The sequence below is a fragment of the Rhinopithecus roxellana genome, chromosome 16 (assembly GCF_007565055.1).
Source record: "Rhinopithecus roxellana isolate Shanxi Qingling chromosome 16, ASM756505v1, whole genome shotgun sequence".
Taxonomy (NCBI): domain Eukaryota; kingdom Metazoa; phylum Chordata; class Mammalia; order Primates; family Cercopithecidae; genus Rhinopithecus; species Rhinopithecus roxellana.
Genome location: NC_044564.1, coordinates 102,534,153 through 102,554,529, shown reverse-complemented (window position 1 = coordinate 102,554,529; position 20,377 = coordinate 102,534,153). Strand labels below are relative to the sequence as shown.

Below are 20,377 nucleotides of genomic sequence, written 5' to 3'. Positions count from 1 at the left end.
GAGATCCTCATAGAAAAAGGTCATTGGAACATGATCTGTCATTTAAAATGGAACAATTAAATAAATGCAACAACCTATGTGTTTGATGACCAGTACATTCCAAGTATATTGTTACCTCACTTTCTATGCACCTACATTTATTTTGGATGTAAATCAGACCTGCAATAGAAGTATTCTTTGTTCTTTACAAAGCTGTCATGAAGTGCTAATGACATTGACACAGGTATTCTTTAGGTTCTTTCAATTCTCCCACCCCTAACATTCCCTAAAATTATAACAACTATTAAAATTTTGGCACAATATAACACAGGATATTTGAAAATAAAATTCTGATTAATAAAACGGGTTAATATTAATTGAGTGCACATGATACGCCAGGCATTATTCCAAGTATAGTACTTATTGGGAAGATAGAACTATAGATAAGGAAAGACATGAACAAAGATATTAAGTAATCTACCTAAGGATACACAGCTATTGTTCTATGATCCCAGTCTCTAGTGTCTTTATTTATGATCACTGTACTATATGCTGCTTATAGCAATGGAAAGGCAACCAAAAATGGGAGAAATATATGCAAACTAGAAGGCAAATACGTAATATTCTTTATATATAAAGAACTTTTGCAAAACAATATGAAAAAAGTCAGATGCCTTAGTAGAAAAAAGGGCAAAAGATAAGAATAGGCAATTCATACATAGAAACTGCCAAAATGTTTAATAAACTTTTAAATTATTAAAGCACATTAAAACTAAAGAAACATAAATGCAAACAATGATATGTACTTGTTTTCTGCTAGGTAAATTAGATTAGAAGAAAAAAATGCTGCTCAGGTTTGACAGTGGTGTGAGGAACAGCCCCTGTTAAACACTGTTAGTATGGAGTATAGATTGTTGCAACATTTATGGAAAGAAAATTCTCAGTATATAAAGTCTTTAAAATAAGTTTAGTAATTTCTCTTCTAGATATTTATACTAAGTAAATAGTCAAGAGTGAAAACAAACATTCAGGTATAAAGCTATCAACCTCAACATTATTTAAAATAATGGTACATCTTTATGGTAGAATACCAAACCATCATCAAAATTCATGCCCTTAAAAAATTAATATAAATATAAGATTTCCATGATGTTATTAAATGAAACAGGGGTTTGTATAAAGGTATGGACAATTTGATTCCAACATTATGAAAAGTATATCTATGCATTAAAGAAACACTGGAGGGGAACATCACACACCGGGGCCTATCATGGGGAGGGGGGAGGGGGGAGGGATTGCATTGGGAGTTATACATGATATAAATGATGAATTGATGGGTGCTGACGAGTTGATGGGTGCAGCACACCAACATGGCACAAGTATACATATGTAACAAACCTGCACGCTATGCACATGTACCCTAGAACTTAAAGTATAATAAAAAAAAATAAAAATAAAAAAAATAAAGATATCCTAAGGGGGGGGGGGGAGAAACACTGGAAGACTAGAGTGTAACTAAGTATTATTCCTGATGATCAGACAACTCATGATTCTCACTTTTTCTGAAACTTCCTCTTCAATGAAAATGTATTCTCTTATAATCAAAAAAATTAAGTAATATTGGAGTAAATATAGGAAAACATAGATGTGCCCAGACTTTTACAATGAATAAGCTCTTGCAAATTACATTTGAGCATGGACTTTAGCTCTGAAAGTCCTGGCAGAGGAAGCAAAGGAGAAATGAAGTACATATTGTCATTTTTAACAGAAAGAATACAAATTTCTCTTTCAAAAACACTTTTTCTCTGATATTAAATTAAAAGTGAATCTTGTTGACTGTAAGGGACCTTAGGTAACATATTGGACAACGTCTTCACTTTGCCCCTATGAAAGACATAGAAACTTTGTTTAAATGCACAGGCTTCATAGTGGCCCATTAAAAAGGGTAAACACTAAGCAAGTAAGCGTAAATAACAACTTAGAAAAGACATTTTTACAGGGAAGTAAGGTAAAGTAGTAAACACATTTTTTCCCTTGGAGTACCTAACCTCTTAATCCAGGGTTAGAGCTTAGAGGACCCTGAGGAACACTTTTGGGTCAAATGCCCAATGTTTTATCTTCAAAGTCATTTAGAGTGAACTGTGTTAATTCAGGGAACAATACTGGAGGCATACAAACAACTCCAAGTTAAATGCAATAAAAGTTACAGGACTTTGGGCCTCTAAGAATTCTCCACTGTAATAAAAAGTGTTTCTCCATAATACAGAGTTAGCCTCAGATTAAAGTGAAGAAAGTATAATTTAAAGGGATTTGTGCCAATTCTTCTCTCTGTAATATTTCCTCTATAAGACTTACTACAAAGATAGAAAATCAATGAATGATAACATTTTCAAACTTGAGAAGTTTTAGAGTTTCTGTCATCCAGAGGCAATTAACTTTTAGTAAGCCATGAACACTTCGTGGATTGAACTCACAAAACCTGTGGAGTCTTGCCCCAGAAATATACATACATGTGCCAAAACTGAAGAAGTTTAAGAATTCCCTCACGTTCATCCATAATTCCCTAGGATAAGAACACCTGAATTAGTTTAACCTTGTTTTCCTGAGAAAACCTTAGAGCGAGATACATTATTCTACCTAAATGAACAATATTTCTTACTTTTGCAAAATTAGTCCCTTCACATGAGTGAAGTAACTCATCCAAGATTATAAAGCAAATTAAATGGCAGATCCAGGATAAAAATCAGGTCTTCTAATTCCCAGGACAATCTTCCTTCTCCCACATCTTCTGTTCACTTAGATTTTAAAATCTGCTCAGTTTCTCACAATCCTGGTAGAAAGGAGGATCTCTATAACACACTTAGGCAAATCCCATGGAGGACTGCGGTATCTCCTGAGAGTACAACATTGAGAAAACACTTGGAGTAAAGTTAGGTTAAAAGGGATATGCTAAGTGATATATGAACCAGTTTTTCAATGGACAAGAATGTATGTCAGCATCATATCCAGTTTAGGCAGTTCTTCTTTAATTAATCTCAGGCTGGTTTCTGATTATGGTCAAAGCATCTGAAAGTCAAGCATAATGTCTTACTCTGGTTTGGGAAGCAGTTGTGAATCAAAGCCCTCCAGCAACCCCAGAAATAAGGGTGATGATATGTCTGAAAATAAGAAGGGTGAGGCATAAAGATCAACAGTATCAGAGCCCTGCAACTTATTTTCATGATATTAATAGTGAGTAATCATTATTTTCTTTACTTGCCAGGAGGAATCTGTGACTCATGAGCAAAAGAGAACTATAGGATGCTTTTGTGTCTGAAAACACAGACAGAAAATTTAGATCTTTCTGGTTATTTAGCAAAACAACTAGGTTGAATAGTCCTATCAGTGGACCACGTGGTTGTTTGTACACTGGTTTTGGCTGGAAAGTCCCCCATAACTACCCTGTTTATAGGAGTCCTACTCATCCTCCTAGGTCCATCTCACATCTCATGCTACCCAGAGACACTGCCCCAAATATCCCAGCCCAGGCTCATATCATTCTTCTGAGCAGTCCCTATGGTACGTTTATGTAGGACATAATTCAACAATATTTACCTACTGCTTAATTGATCTCACTAACTGCTTCGTGAATCTTGTTTCTCCACTAGATTATAAGGTATTCAAAGGCCAGAATCATGTGCCCAGTGCTGCTTCCTACTGTGCACTCTGATGGTATTCAAAACTTGTTTGTTGATTGACCGATTAAAATGAGAATATGGCCACTGTCCTGCCTGAATCTGGTTCAGCAGCATTCTCTTCAGAACAGAGTTAAGCTTTCCTGCCTGATGAACCTCTGCTGATGCTTCAAGATCTGGCTGAAAATGCTACATCCTCTGCAACAGCCTCACTAACAGAAAAGTCCTGATCATTCCTCGGCATACCAAATATCATGATATTTCTAAGAAGATGATGCCTGGAAGAACAGGTTCCCCCCACTCCTAAAATGATTGTTTTAATCCAAAAGTGCATTTTAAATGGTAATCAACATTATCGTACTATCATTTTTAGCTGAGAGCTAAGAGAGCCAGTGAAAATTTTCAGAGTAATAAGTTGAGAAGAACTTTAAACATCATTTTAGCTAAATTATTGTCTAGCAATATAATAGAATACCATACAGCCATTCAAAATAAGATAGAAATATATGAAATGATGTCTAAAATATAATTATACATGGTAAAAAAAAAAACAAGTTGTAATTAAACAATACTGATACTATAATTACATTTTTATTTTTAAAATGTGTGTATGAATGCACATATATATGCATTCATATGTATTATATATGCAGAGAAAATATATGGAAGCATCCCTGAAAAAAAAATCATCAGTCATTGTTCTATCTGGCAGTGGAATTTGGAGCCCGGATAAAGGAGGAGAACTAGGCCTCGAACGTTTCACTTTAGGCAATTCAGATTTTGTAGTAAGCATTACCTTTATTACTTATGTCAGGTTAGAATGGATTTGTTTAATTTTCAAAAAAATTACCAGTCCAAGTCTTTTAACAATGTAACCTCATCTACCTCTCGCTGCTCCTCCACACACTTGGGACCTCAGACCACCCATGTGACAGACGTTTCCTCCATGCTACTTCGACCAGTCCTCTTTTCTCATCGAGGAATGACCATCCCTCTCTGGTTTCTGTGGTGAACCCCTACTTGTCCTTCAAAGCCATTAAAAATCTCACCTCCTCTGTGATGCTCCCAGGATGAATTAATTGTTTGCATTTCCATGTCCTCACAGAACTTTCCACATATCTCTGGTAGAACAGAGATGTATGTATATATGTGTAAAACTACATATAAAAATTGTATCCATCTTCCTCACTACCGTGAATTCCTTCAGGCCAGATCTGTCTGTATTTTGTTCATTTTTGGCACTATCTTTTGCAACTCACGTGGAGCTTGGGACACTGTGCTTATAGAAATATTTGATGAATGCAAAAACTATGCGTCTGATCCTGAGATCCCTTCTCTGCAACCTTGGACATTCTGAATACCCAGTCAATTCTAGGCAACAACCCAGTTGTTGGTATTCTCAATAAAATGTAGCCTTGGACTCCTAGCCAAAAGATAAAACATCCACTTGTATCCTGTGTATTAACTTCAGATAATTTGATATCACAGCCTACTAAAAGTCAACTCAAGGGAACCCTTTTGATTGTATTAATGAAATACAATAAAAATACATGTTCCTATAGAAGACATTATGCAGAGAATCTCAGACAGGCTTCTTGGATCAACGTGACATAAAATTAGGGTGTCGTTTCCATTAAGTCCATATGTAAAAAATTTTCTTTCCATGTTGATATTCAATAACTGACCTGATTTGAATGACCTCCCTGTTGTCAGTTACACATTGCTTCTGTGTGAGAACTTCATGTCCACTAGCTTCCATTACTGTTTACTGGACAGAAAAATGAATTCCAGGAGTCTCACCACCAACATAAACTGAAATAAAACCAATAACTGCAACGTTGTAGAAATGGCTCTACATACCTTATTATATTTAACTCTCATAAATGTTTCCAGAGGTAGGAATTTTTAACCCTACCTATGAAGAAGAAAACTGAGGACCAGGGAAGTTAGGTAATTTATATCAGGTCACAGAGCTACTAAATGGTAAGGCCCAGATTAGACTCCATTCCCTCAGCTCTTCTCATTAAGATATGTGTGTATGTCATAATATTAAGCCACATGAACTCCATCTAAAAGCTGCGTACCCATCCAATTTCAAATGAGAGATCTTTCATAGTCATTAAAACACCAAAAATGGAGGATTTGTTTTGCTGTGGCAGTCACAGATTTTCTTCCTTTTCTATCTTCCTTATTATGTTTCTTATCTATGTATGGCTATCTAGCCATACATGTATCTATTCATTCAACATTCACTGAGCACCTACTATTGACCAGACATTGTAGCAAGCAATTGGAGTGAACCATGAACCTGAAAAGATAAATATGGGTTCCTGTGTACCCAAGGCAAGCTTATTGATATCCAATGATTAGAACTCATTATCAGGTATAGTTAATTTTATCTCAGAGTAATTTTCTATTAAAATTGCTGTGAATATGTGAATATTAATAGCCAACATTTATTGAGGACTTACTTATCTCCTAGGCATTGTTCTAAGAGTTTTACTGTAACTCATGTAATAGTAACTGTAACTCCATATATTTGGTGGCTTTTATTAATCCCACTTTAATGATAAGGAAAGTGAAGTACAGAGAAATGTGATACCCAAGGTCAGACAGCTAAGAAATGGCAAAGCTAGGATTAAAGCCCAGGCTATCTGAACACAGAATGCTTGATCAATTATTTTTTATACTCTCTCCATTTAATGTATTGGACGCTGACTCTGGGGTCACCAGGATGAATAAGGCATCATTCTTATCCTCCAGGAGTTAATGAGAAAAGCAGGCAAATAAACAGGTAGAGCAATACAGAGTGGTAAGTGGGATGATAGGACGGGTGTGCAGGGAGGTGCAGGCACACAGAGAAGAGGTCCTGACAGCGTTTGCAATAACCCATCTACTATCCTCATGTGGACACAGCCCAGACCCTTCTCCTATGTCCAGGATTCATTCAGTGCCCAGAGATCTTGGTAAAAGAGAAAGATGGGAGAGGGAGAGACAAGAGGAGCGATCAAGGAAAAGAGGGAGAAAAATCTTGAGAAAGGAGGCACATAAAAACATGCTTGGCCAACCATAGTCTTTTGTCTTTGTGAGGAATCCCTATCCCTCAGAAATGCATACATGCTTAGAAGAAAATGAGTCACTCTGGTCCTAATTGTCTTCCTACTCTTCTCCATGGTAGCACAAGAAATAGAAACGTTCTCCCCTCTTCGCACCCCTCAGTTATCCTGAGAGGTAACATGATGAAAATCAGGCATCCTAGGAAAGAAAATGGACAAGTCCCTGCTACTCCAGTATATGGATGCACTCCCGATAAATCATGTAAATTATTTTGTCAGCCTTTTACATTGAATTTTCAGGTTGTTTTTAGTTTTCTGCAATTATAAATGATGCTAGATTGGATATTTTTATACTTGCATTTTTGTACACCTTTTGACCGTTTCCTAGAAAAGATCCCAGAATGGAATTACAAATTCAAAGGGTATATCCTTTTTTTAAACTCTTAATCCATATGGCAAAAACACTTCCCAAAAAGTAGTGACAAATTATATCCCACGGAGTATATTTGGGAATGCTTATCCGATCACACTTTCTCCAGCATTACTATACTTTTAAAACCTTTATTTTATTAGGCAAAAGTGTAAGTTTTTCATTTAACTTTCATTTTTGGATTACCAGTGAGGTTAAATATAGTTTATAAGTTTATTAATCAAATGTATTAATTAAAATGATTCATATAAACCTAGTAGATGCTCAATAAAGCCTAGTAGATGCTTAATTTTTTAATAATGAGTTTGAACATTATTTCATGGTTTCTGGCTATGTACATTTCTTCTTAGAATTTTAAATTTATTTATTTTTCTCATTTCCCTATTGAAGTTCAGTGGTTTCTCTCAGTGGGCTTTTTATATATTAGATATACTGAACCTTTGTTTTGAAGAAATATCCAGGCTTTGAAGGATTATTGTCACTTATGGAACAATGGTATATAAAGGCATTATGCTTTACAAATATGGCACTTTTTATTTGTCTCACTGATAAGGAAAGAGGCTTAAAATGTGTTATCTGTTTCCTCTTTTTTAGGAAAAACTTTTTATACAGTCAAATGCATAAGTCTTACATGTGCCATTTCATGAATTCTGACAAATGTACGCACCTGTGTCACAAAAGTTTTTATTAAAATATAGAATATTGTAACGCTGAAAAATTCTTTTGCATGCTTTTCTAGTCAATGTTGCCTTTACCCTATCCCAACCCTGAGAGGAAACCATTTTTCTGGTTTAGAACTTCATATAAATGGAATTATACAACATGCACTTTTTAAAATTCTGGTTTCTTTCACCCAGCACCATGCCTTGGAGATTTATTCATGCTTTTGTATCTGTCAATGGTTTGGGATATTAAAAGTATGGCAAAAACTACTTTTGCACCAAACCTATGCAATGACATGAGTTGTTGTGGCTGAGTAGTACTCCATTGTATGAATATACCAATTTGTTCATCCATTCACCTGTTGATGGATATTTGAGCTACTTCCAATTTTTTACTATAACAAATAAAGCTGACATAACATTCTTGTACAAGTATTTTGTGAATAAATGTTTTATTTCCTCTTGGACTTTATACATAGGATGGAATTGTTGAGTCATAGGGTATGTGCATGTGTAGTTTAATAAATAACTGCCAGATCTTTTTCCAAAGTTGTTGTACTCATTTTCCCTTTTTCAACAGCACAGGAAAATGTGCAAATATTATTAAATTATTTTTAAAAGCAGTATAAAAAAACACGAGCATAGGATAACACTGTTAACCTTACTGTGTACTATGTATTACATAGTACATAATAAGTAATATTATTACTTATTAAGTAATAATACATACATAGTACATACATAGTTATGTACATAGTACATACATAGTACTATGTATGTACATACTACGTATGTACTATGTATTATGTATATATATACATATATATGTGTATATATATGAAAAAGGCTAGACAAATCTTTTCAAGTGTTAATAGAAATAATCTCTGCATACTAGGTTACAAATAATTTTCATTTTATTTCTTGCATTTTTCTAACTTGCAGCATCATGTATTACTTTAAGACATTGTAAATTTGTTTTTCTAACTACAGGAAAAAGAAATGACAGTAGACTACTGGTTCAAAATACTCTCTTCTATCCAAAAAGGCCAAGAGATGCAAAGGATTAATCATGAACCCAGTTGCCCAGAGGAGGAAAAAAAAAATCTGTTGTAGATGGAAGAAGCGAGAAGTTATATGGTAAGGTTCATTCATAATTCAGAGAACTGTTCATTGTGCAGGTCTTTTCTTGAATGCTTGAATTTGTGGTTAGGTAGAAGGACTTCTCTTCCCCTGCCTTTATTTATTCTCTCTGTTTATGTTGTATTCCAGAACTTTCTGCCTAGACAATAAGTCCTGTGTCTTGTTATTCTGAGGCAAGAACATAATAGATGCTCACTGTGCTCGTGAAAATACCAGACACTTCGTGGAAAGTGCATTTGACATGGTGGCCGTGTCTAAAACATAGTCATACCATTAATATCAATAATGTAGAAATTAAAGATACAATGGAATGCTTTTACACAACGTGAAAAATACCCAGTTACACATTGCATTGGAATGCAACTCCCCATTGCAAGCACAAGGAGGCTACTTAAACTTGAGAAACTACTTGGAAGCCATTCTCAATGTGATTATTCTTTATCTTCAAACAGAAACTCAGATTACAAGGAGTAACTTTTCCCTCAAGGAACAGTATCAAAAAATTTGAAGTAGACCATATGGCATTTGTCAAATGAGAGGGGGAAAAAAATCTCCCACTTCTCAGGGATATTTATTTTACCTGTCAGGTCTTTAAAGGAGAGATTATATATAATATCTCTTTTAATCTTCACACACAAAAAGGTGTTCAATCTGCCTACCTGTCTCTGTGGAAGTGTGAAGCTAGGCAATAAAATTGCTTTTCTCTTACAGCATAGCATAGCAGTGTTAGATACTTTTTATGAAGCTACCCTAAAGCAGGATGTTGAGAACCATGTGCAGGGATTTCAAAGTTTACTTCTTCTTCTAACTGGAATGCTATAAAATCAGAAAGTTGTTAAACAGAAATAATATGGTAAAAAGAATGCAGATTCTGGAGCCAGAATCCTGCTTTGCTTCTTACTAACAATATGTCCTAGTACAAATTACTTAGCCTCTCTGTGGTTCAGCTTTTTCATCAGTAATATTTTATCAAAATTGTAATTAACTTCATATAGTTGCTGTGAAGACTGATGGAGTAAAACTTTGTAAATGAGTGAGTTCATGCTTAAAACCATGCCCAGCACATAGTACTTTTAACCAAAGTAAGTTATTATTATTATATTTCTTTAGTACATGTCATTCAGATGTTCAGAGAAGTATGATTCATTCAGAATGATTAAGAAAAAATCTGCTTGAATTAATGAAAAAATGTAGATTATAAAATCTTTTTTTTAAATCCATTATGTTACCTTCAAAAAGATAAAGGTATTTAAACTAAAGTAACTAAAAAGTATTAATGCTAAAAGTTTCATAAGGGGCATACTTCAAAAAATGAGTAAGTTAACAGTTTGCTTATAAAGGAACACATCCTTTGAAAAGTGTCTTCTATTAAGTAGGGTAAGTATTCCATCTCATCACACTATTTGCTTGGCTACAGAACAATCATTTCCCCTACAGAAAGCAATTTCATAAAGTGAAAAAGCATCTTTAGGATAATTGATGCTAATCTCCCTCTTACTCAGGAAACCCTCACACCACACGGGACTTGGTGTCACTTGGATTCAGTGAAGAAAACTTATACTTCCATTTCAGTCCAGTCCATCTTTAGAAAGTGCTTCCTTAGATTAGGCTGAAGTCTTCTTAAAATGTCCACTCTCTGTCACTATTTTGTGGAGTTCCACTGAATGAATCATTCCTCTTCGTTTTGATAACAGTTCAAGAATTTGAAGACAGCTGTTGTATGTTTCCCTGAAATCTTCTCCAAGTGTAACAGCCTCATTTTTTTTTTTTTTTTTTTACTGTTTTTCAATGACATGACTTTAGATGCATCATCTACCTTGGTCCTTTCCTTCTGGACTTTCTCTTGTTTGACCTTTTTCCTCCTATACTGGGGTTACCAGAACTGAACATGAAACTCTGGGTATATTCTGATTAAAGCCTTGCTTGTTCTGGACCCAAGATTAATCTTGAAGTTTTGGTAGTCATATGACTCTCTTGACTTATACCAAGGTCAGCAGTACCACCCCCTCTTTTTTGTAGGGGTAAGCGGTATGTATTAGGGTTCTCCAGAGAAACCAAATCAATACGGTGTGTGTGTGTGTGCGTGTGTATACAGAAAGAAAGATTGAGAGACATAGTAATTTACAGGAATTGGCTTACACAGTTATGGAGGTTGAGAAGTCTGGACCGGGAATTGCTGAGTGTACAGTTCCATCTGAGTCTGAAGGCTTGAAAGCAAGAAAACTGGGTGCAAGTCCCATCTGTGTCTCAGTCAGAAAACCAGGAGAGCCATTGGTGTAAGTCCCAGTATAAGTCTGAGTCTGAAGGCAGGAGAAGAATGATGCCCCAGCTTAAAAATAGTCAGGCAGAGATTTTTTTTTTTTTTCTCAGCCTTTTATTTTATTCAGGCTTCCAATAAACCAGATAAGGTCCTCCCACATTGAGAAGAGCAAAAATCTGCTTTATATAGTTGACCAATTCAAATGTTAATCTCATCTAGAAAAACCCAGAAATGTTTAACCAAATATGTGGTCACTCCATGGCCCACTCAAGTTGACACAAAATTAACCATCACAGGGTGCTGTGTGCTGTGTCAGCCATATCTTTCCTACCTTCTACCTCAAATATTTTTACCCATCTATCACTGTTATAAGTATATTAATGTACTGTTACATGCATATGCATTTTACATCTACCCCTATTCGATTTTTTAAAATATTTTCCCCAGAGATTCATGTGTTGGGGATCTCAGATATTAGCTCACTTATCATCATATTGGGTAACACTGTGGAATTTCCATGTATAATATGGCTCAATGAGTCTTCTTCCAATACAAAATATTGAACTGAAAACTACCAAGAAGACTTTCATATAGAAAAAATGCTTGGTTTCCATCCATCCATTAATCAGTTGTTTCTGAGGTGGTCGTTCATTAGTTATTATCTATCTAATTGTAGCATCCATTGCCCTCATGTTCATAAGGTCTTAAAGATCTGGAATAAAATTGTGTCATACGTTCTTCTATTTGTAGGACTGTATAATCTTTAGTCAAGTACAGACACATTAGAAACATTGAAATGTGGATATACTATGTCTTTAGCATTTCCCTTGTTGACTAGTTTTGCAACCTTACTGAAAAAGAAGTTAGTCTGGCATGATTAGGTCTCAGTGGACCCAGTCTAGTCTCTAAGGTTCATAATCTATTTCTTTAATATTTTTGAGATTTTTACCTAAGAACAAACTTTTAAGCCTATAATTGGTAGAATTTGCCCTCTTTTCTGCAAATATCTGTGTAATGCCTAATCAAGTCATAAGTAGACTAATTCATCATTTGTCTTCCCAAAGTTAAATCATACAGTTTATTAAAGCTTCATTATTGATCAAAGAATATTACTTCTTCATGTCTTAGGGTGAATTAATTTATCTGCCCATGATTTTAGATTTGAGATTTCTTGGATATTGACTCAATCATGTAATATATTTGTTATCACTACCAGATCAGAAAAGAAAATGGGGAGGGAAAATAAAAATGCCTCTTTTACCTAAAGGCAAAGGACTGAAGTAAATAATCTTCATTTTCTTTTTGTACGAAGTCTGTATAGCTCAGGAGGCTTCATTAAAACACTTGTCTGGGACCATTTTAAGTTTGCTCTTCCCTACTCTGTAATCCCACCATGATAGACTTAAACCTCACCAATATTCATATGTGTAAATCTGATTTTTCAGGATAGTAAGATTTGAAAGATATGCTGCATCAACGAATTAGAAAACTAGATTTCACAAACACATAAAATTGCTTCCATCAGGAGGTTTCTAAAACTGTTAGAAGCCAAAAATGCAGAACAAGAAGGAGCTTCAAAATATGACTGTAACCACAAGTTTATGTGCAGAAACAACTTGCCCTTTGGGACCCTTTGGCCATGTCTCTTGACTACAATTCTCTTCCTGTTTTGGGATTGATTTCAAGACTCCCTATTCTTCCTGTCCTTGCTTGGTTAAACGTTCTCATCACCCTGGCCTGTTTCCTTGATTTCCTAGTTGATTATTTTCTGGCTCGTGATCCAGTTCTCTAAATTGGATTCTGGTCAAATTAACTTTTCTCCTCGAAACTTTGGTAGTGATCTTCCACCAGGAAGAAAAACATTTCCTCTCCTGGCTCAGAACAATCAATAACGCTCCCTCCCAGAAAATGAATGTCAATGGCTGTCCTATTCTCCTTGCTGATGGCTCTCATACTTATTAATCCATCTTACGTTTTAAGCCTTTATTCTACAAATGAATTGCCAAAAACCAAGTCACTTTACATAAAAATGAGAATTACAGTAAAATTCAGCTTGTCTAATCTCAGCCCATTCAATTCATCCAGATGCACTACAATAGGACTAGCTGTGTGATGATTTAGAAGAGCCATGTTTTGTTTCTCTTTCTGTTTTTATTGTCCTTTGCCCTTAGTGAAGCTGTGGTATACCAATCTAGACAGCTCAGTGGCAAGCACTGAGGCGAAGGCTAATGTGTGCTGTGTTAAATTCAGCCCCTCTTTCAGATACCATTTGGCTTTTGGCTGTGCAGATCACTGTGTCCACTACTATGATCTTCCTAACACTGAACAGCCAATCATGGTATTCAAAGGACACCAAAAAGCAGTCTTTTATGCAAAGTTTGTGAGTGGTGAAGAGATGGTCTTTGCCTCAACAGACAGACAGCTAAAACTGTGGAATGTAGGGAAATCATACTCTCCATGTTCCTTTAAGGGTCATATCAATGAAAAAAACTTTGTAGACCTGGCTTCCAATGGAGATTATAAAGCTTGTGGAAGTGAAAATAACTCTCTCTATCTGTACTATAAAGGACTGTCTAACACCTTGCTAACTTTTAAGTTTGATGCAGTCAAAAGTGTTCTGGACAAAGACTGAAAAGGAGATGATACAAATGAATTTGTTAGTGCTGTGTGCTGGAGGGCACTACCAGATGGAGATTCCAATGTGCTGGTTGCTGCTAACAGTCAGGGTACAATTAAGGTGCTAGAATTGGTATGAAGGGTTAACTCAAGTCAAATTGTACTTGATCCTGCTGAAATACATCTGCAGCTGATAATGAGAGAAGAAAAAGAAAATGTCATGTGATGTCTCTCCCCAAAGTCATCATGGGTTTTGGATTTGTTTTGAATATTTTTTCTTTTTCTCCTTTCCCTCCTTTATGACCTTTGGGACCTTGGAAATACCCAGCCAACTCTCCATCATCAATGTAACTCCACGGACATTGCTGCTCTTGGTGATGTGGTTATCTAATTTTTGTGGTAGAGAAACAAATTCTTTTGAATAAAAATAAATAACAACAACAAAAAAAAGTTTATTGAGGAAAAAAAAAAGAAGAACCATGTTAACTAAAGGTCAGATCTCTGGAATCCTAGTTCTACTCTCTGAGTCCATGACACATCATATCTTCTCTTCAAGCGTCAGTTTTTTAATCTGTATAAAAATATGGTTTGACCAGAAGGTTCTCAAGGTCCCCATTAACTTTCAAGTTCTTTGGATCTATGGATCTATTTTAAAGTTGTTCATTATCGATTAATAACATTCATGTGATAGCCTGATCCAACTATTAGCAGTATAGAGATGTAATCACAACTTTGGAGGCAATGAAAGAATAGCAGTTCTTAAAGTAACCAAACCAATTTTTTTCTCTCTGTTTTTCCTGTTTGTTTTTCCAGTTCCCCAAATCTTAACATATTATGGTGAAGGAGGCAATCTTTCCTAGTGTTAATGACAGTAAAGACTACTGCAAAATGTCATAGCAATGCCTGTCCTCAACTGATCCAGTCCACATTTGCAGATGCAGGAGCTTGAGATAGTCAGCCTAACTTCTGGATGCCTGTCCAAGCCAAACCTCTAAGTTCTTGGACTTGGGCCCTTCCTTTAAGCTGAAATAAAGATTTGCACTTTCTTCCTGTCTTCAAAGACCTTCAAATTTTTGGGTAAAACCAACCCATAAATGCAAATAGACATCCTTTCACACAAAATATACACCTGTACCTAGGTTTATACATGTGCCAGTAACTAGAAACTTCATCATAGGGTCATCCACCTTTCCACAACATCAATAGAAGGCCAATTTTCTAGAATGTGAGGATGTCAATTTAAAATGAGCCATATTAATGAGGTTTCCAGGAGGCTTTTAAGCTGTTCCAGCGATGGCTTTGGCTAGAGTGACCCACTGCATAGTTTTGCCCATGATCTGATCACAGTGAGTTGTATTTATTTATGTGCTGTGTTTGAATAGTGGAGACAGTTTGGCAGAGTTATGGATAAGAGATTTAACTGCCACATATCTTTAAATGCTAACAGCTTTTAACATTTTTTCTATATAACAAGCTATATTTATGAGACAATGAAGAGGTAGCGGTCTGAGGAAATAAAAATGAAGACAGAATAAAGGAAGAGAACAGTAGGGAACTCTGGCCTTGATGGGACTGAAATATTTTAGAACTCTCAATTTCATTCTACTCTGAAAGCACCAGTTAGCTTTCCAAAAGTTTCCATTCATTATACTCCAGAGTATGATGTAATCCAAAGTTTAAACAATATATTTATTATATCTCTATTTACACACTCATTCAATCAGTAAACATACTTGTTGAAAGTATATTTTATGCGGGGCATTATATTAAGCATTGTAGATAGTGTAAAGGTATATAGGACATAGTTCTATCTTTTGACATCTAACTGTCTAATAAGGAGATATAATAGATATGCATAAGACTATAATACATCACTCTGCATTGGCAATTAATTAAAGAAGAGGCATTTTAAAATACACATTAGGATGTAAGAGAATGGAATCCCAGGAAGAGAGAAAAGCATGAGCAAAAATGTGGAGGCAAAAAGTACCAGGCTATTTTAAGGAATGACTGAATCACTGTGTTTGGGTGTTAGAGGAAGGGAGGGGGAAAGTCTTGAAAAAGTATAAGCAGGCTGGAACAAGATATGAATGACTTTAAATCTCACACTGACGAGTCTGGCCTCTTTTACTAGAAATGAGAAGTTAGTGATATTTAGAGCAGGGAAGAGCATGAGCAGAGTGCTGCTTTCAGAAGGAAGACTCATCTTGAGGCAAGGTGAGGAACTGATTGGAGTGAGAAAGCTTAGCACCATAGTGACCAGTGAAGAGGCACTTTCAGTTGGCTCAGTGCAAGTAATAATGGCATCATCTAGGTGGATAAAGATTGGAAGGCAAAAAAAATTAATAAGTACAAGAACAGATGTGAACCAATCAAACACCATATATGTAGAAAGAGAGAGGAGTTACAGAAGGCTCTGGAATTTTAAATGGGATGGCAGAAACAATATAGATCCATTGAGGGACAATTAGTAAGTGAGGGATGTTAATAGACTTAATTTTAAACACATAGGGAATTAGACAATATTTCTCTATGTGCTTATGAGAAATCTCCCTTTTCAAACTTAGACTTGAATTGGGAAATAAGAAAGTCTGGAGATACCTTCTATTGTTTGTTTATAAACTCATTCTGAAGTCCAAACAAGAAGGAAAATAGATGCATTTCGTGTTTTTTTTGTCGAGTCACCAATTAAACTGATGATCCAACTACTTCCATTGTCTTATCCACCTTGCTGACAATAGTAAAAACAGAGCCCAAAATGAGTCCAAGAAGCATATCCCACCTCTGCTTGTACAAGACTGCAAGTGATAGCTTGAGAACAACCAGTAATGGAAGAAAACACACCCAGTATGGATTGAGAAGGCTAGTATCAAACCCAGAAAATGACTTTCTATTATCAGTGAAGATGAGAATAAATGGCTCCCTAAGGAAATGGTATGTTCTTTTAATAGCTCACAAATTTTCCAGGTCAGTTTGATCAAGTGGAGAAGAGCTAGCAGGGATACAAATTATTGAAATGGTGGCAAAGATAAAGCTTCTATGTAAAATAAAATTTAAGATGCAAAAGAGATTAACAACTGGCTTTTTTAAGAGAATGAAGGAGGGGGATTACAGCTTGAAATATATCTGTTTATGTTCTTATTCCATTCCAGTGTCCAGTTCCTGAAGATCAGGAATAGGGAGGATTTGGTAAAACTCTCAGTCTCCACTTTCTATCTAGCCTGGCCCTGTGTTAGTCTTTCACCCAGACTTCTTAACCCCTACAGCCACTGGGAGAAAGGCGTGTTAGAACAAAGTGAGGAAGCCTGAGAGCTTCTCCTCACTTTCTGGCTGCCCTTCAGCAAATAGGGTTCTGACAGCGACAGAAGCATGCACTCTGTCTCCTATTTGGAGTTGGTTGTAGGAAAGAATCTGCACACATAGGCAAACTGCAACTCCAGCACACAGCTCTGGTTTGGTTCCAACTGAAGTCAGTTGTCCCATATCCTCTGATTGCAACACATTGTAGGGAAACCATCAGTGCTCTTCACTCAGATGTTGCCAGCCAAGACTGATCCCAAAATAACCATGATGGTCCCAGAGGGTGAATGGAACCCACACTTGCCTTGGTTTTCCAGTGACATTTAGGAAAGTTTTCCTCCAGCTTCAATAGGTGGCTTATCTAAGCAATGACTGGAGTGATTTCAAATTAATTAATGTTCATAGTTATTAACACCATAATTAAAAAGTTGGTCATTTTTTCCATTAATATGATATTAATGACACTGGTGATTCATAATGTGAATCCCAATTTACTTTTGCACCCCAGTTTATGGTGGACAGCTCACTTCCACAGACGTTCCCCATTTGCCAACTCAATTCTCTGTTTATGTTATCTCCATCTTCAGAGGAGAAGACCCCGTCTCAGAGAGGTTAAATGATTGTCCCAAAGTTTCACAGTTGCCAAGAGGCAGAACTGGGGCTTTAACCCAACTCTTCTAACTCTGAATCCCTTGCATTTTTCTCACTGCACCACAGAGTAATTATAGGGCATGTTTATCAAGTGGTGTGTGCACCAAGTCGAAAATCCCATTTAACTTCTAATTGTTCCAAACACACACTCACCACTGGGCTAGTTCTGTTGGGGGGGAAATCAGTGAGTCTAGTGGATTGTTTGGGTTGTTGTATTTTATATATATATATATGTAATATATATATACATACATATGTATATATATACATATATATATTCCATTAGTTCTGTCCCTCTAGAGACAGATATCTCTCTCTACATCTATCTATCTATCTATCTATATCTATCTATCTATCTATCTATCTATCTATCTATCTATCTATCTATGTATCTATCTATAGAAAGAGGAGTTTAAGTATTAACTCACACGATCACAAGGTCCCACAATAGGCCGTCTGCAGGCTGAGGAGCAAGGAGAGCCAGCCCGAATTCCAAAACTGAAGAACTTGGAGTCCAATGTTCGAGGGCAGGAAGCATCCAGCATGGGAGAAAGATGTAGGCTGGGAGGCTAGGCTAGTCTTTCATTTCACATTTTTCTGCCTGCTTATATTCTAGCTGTGCTGGCAGCTAATTAGATGGTGCCCACCCAGATTAAGAATGGGTCTGCCTTTTCCCAGCGCACTGACTCAAATGTTAACCTCCATTGGTAAAACCCTCACAGACACACTTGGGGTCAGTACTTTGTATCCTTCAATCCAATCAAGCTGACACTCAGTATTAACCATCACAGTCGGTTTTTTTTCATAGTAGTCAAAATGCCCAGTTGAGCCAGTAAGGTTTTTCCACCTTGAGTGGATTACTTGGCCATGTATTCATTCAGTATAAAACAAATATTTACTGAATGCCTACTATGCTTTACACATAATGCTAACATTTTCACACAGTTTTCTCCCTGTGACTTAGGTTAAATAATTCATCCAAGTTGAAAATGTTATACACTTCTTTTTGCATTTATTTTCTAGTGTGATAAAGTCAGTTTAGGCTGGTAAACCTTCCTTATGTCTCCTCAGGAGGAAAAAAAAAAAACAACGTGTTTGCATTTAAGGAGGTTCCCCGTCATTTTTCAGTTATGTTCATCGCTATGACCCACTTATTTAGGTTCTTTGGAAAAGGAGAATTCACCATCTGTGGGTCACCCTATTAATTACTATTGTAAGGAGCTGATTTATGGCCACAGAGCCCTTGCAGGTGTTGGAGAATGGTGCTCCACAATGGGAAATGGAAACAGGGTAATCAATAACCACCCTGAGACTCCTGCTTTAAGGCTGTCCTTGAAGATGTGCTGTGGATCTTTTTCCAGCATGTCTGATGAGCAATCCTTTTGCCGGCAAGGAGCCCTATGGGAGGAGGAGTAAATATTGTCTTTAGACATGGCACAAGGACCAAAAGACACTGCCAAGGCATCAATACTGAGAGATCACAGAGGGCTTGTTGGTGAAGGAGGGAGGCTGGACACAGGCGGGAAGGTGAGATTTCTTCTTTTGACTGCTGAGATCACTGGACTTGCAGTCAGAAATCTGGGTTCCAGAGCTGGCTCTATCCTTTATCAGAAAAGTAACCTTGGACATGTTACTTAATCTGTCCATGCATTAGTTTTCACCTCTGTGAAATGAGTATACTGATAGTACCTATACAATGTAGAGATTAGGTGAGATAGTCAAAGTTCTTTCTGTTCCAGGAAGTGGTTTCATATAGTCTTAATGATGCTTTTTCTCCCATTCTCTCATTTTCATGTGAACTATGACTTTGGTGATGGCAGGACCATGCCATATATAATGCTGTCTTTAGGCCTTGGCACAGGGACTGGCACACTGCAGGCGATGAAAGGGCTTTGTGAAAGATTGCATGCATCTTCCCTTCCCTTGTCTTCCTTCTACTTGCTTTCCACTTTGCCCCCTCTTAATTATCCCCAAATACATGTTGAATTTATGAGGGAGCAGCAGGGAGGGCCACTTTGGAGAGGATCATTACTCCACTTCCTTTCACTGCAGGGCCTTTTCCCTAGGCTAGTCAGAGAGCTATTTGAGCTAGTTAGGTGTAAGACCACTGAATAAGAATGTTGACTCCAAACGAGGCAGCTACATCCCAGTTCTTTAGCTTAAAAGTGGCTATTGCGGTGCCTTAAATAAGTATAAATCCTGACCAAAAGAGAGCAAAAAGTTTAGCCTGGCTGAATTTTGAATCCAACCGTAAACTAGAAAAAGAAGGAGCGGGAAGGCTCACCATGAGGCTGTATCAATAGCCCCAGTGTGAGAAGGCTCAAAGAGTCTGGCCTGAAGCTTGAGCTACCACAGCAGTGAGATGATTTCTAATTTTAGAAATATTAAATAACTGATAATGATATGACCTTGTTAAAGAACCATGTTAGGAAAAAAAGGGACACTGTTCAAAATAGCATACACTTTCCCAGCTGAAGTTTCCAGGTAAAACGTGGGTTCACCACCATAATGTAGGTTCCAGATGATGAGACACCCCACATTGCAGACAAATGTGGCAAGGCCAAGACTCCTGTGTGTCCTGGAAGATATGCATTTTCAGCAACCAGCGG

The 20,377-nt window shown here is 36.6% G+C and overlaps 1 pseudogene; it reads left to right on the top strand.

The window, feature by feature from the left end:
- The first annotated feature begins 3,061 nt into the window (after positions 1 to 3,061).
- Positions 3,062 to 14,117, top strand: LOC104682737 (annotated as a pseudogene).
- Positions 14,118 to 20,377: the final 6,260 nt, after the last annotated feature.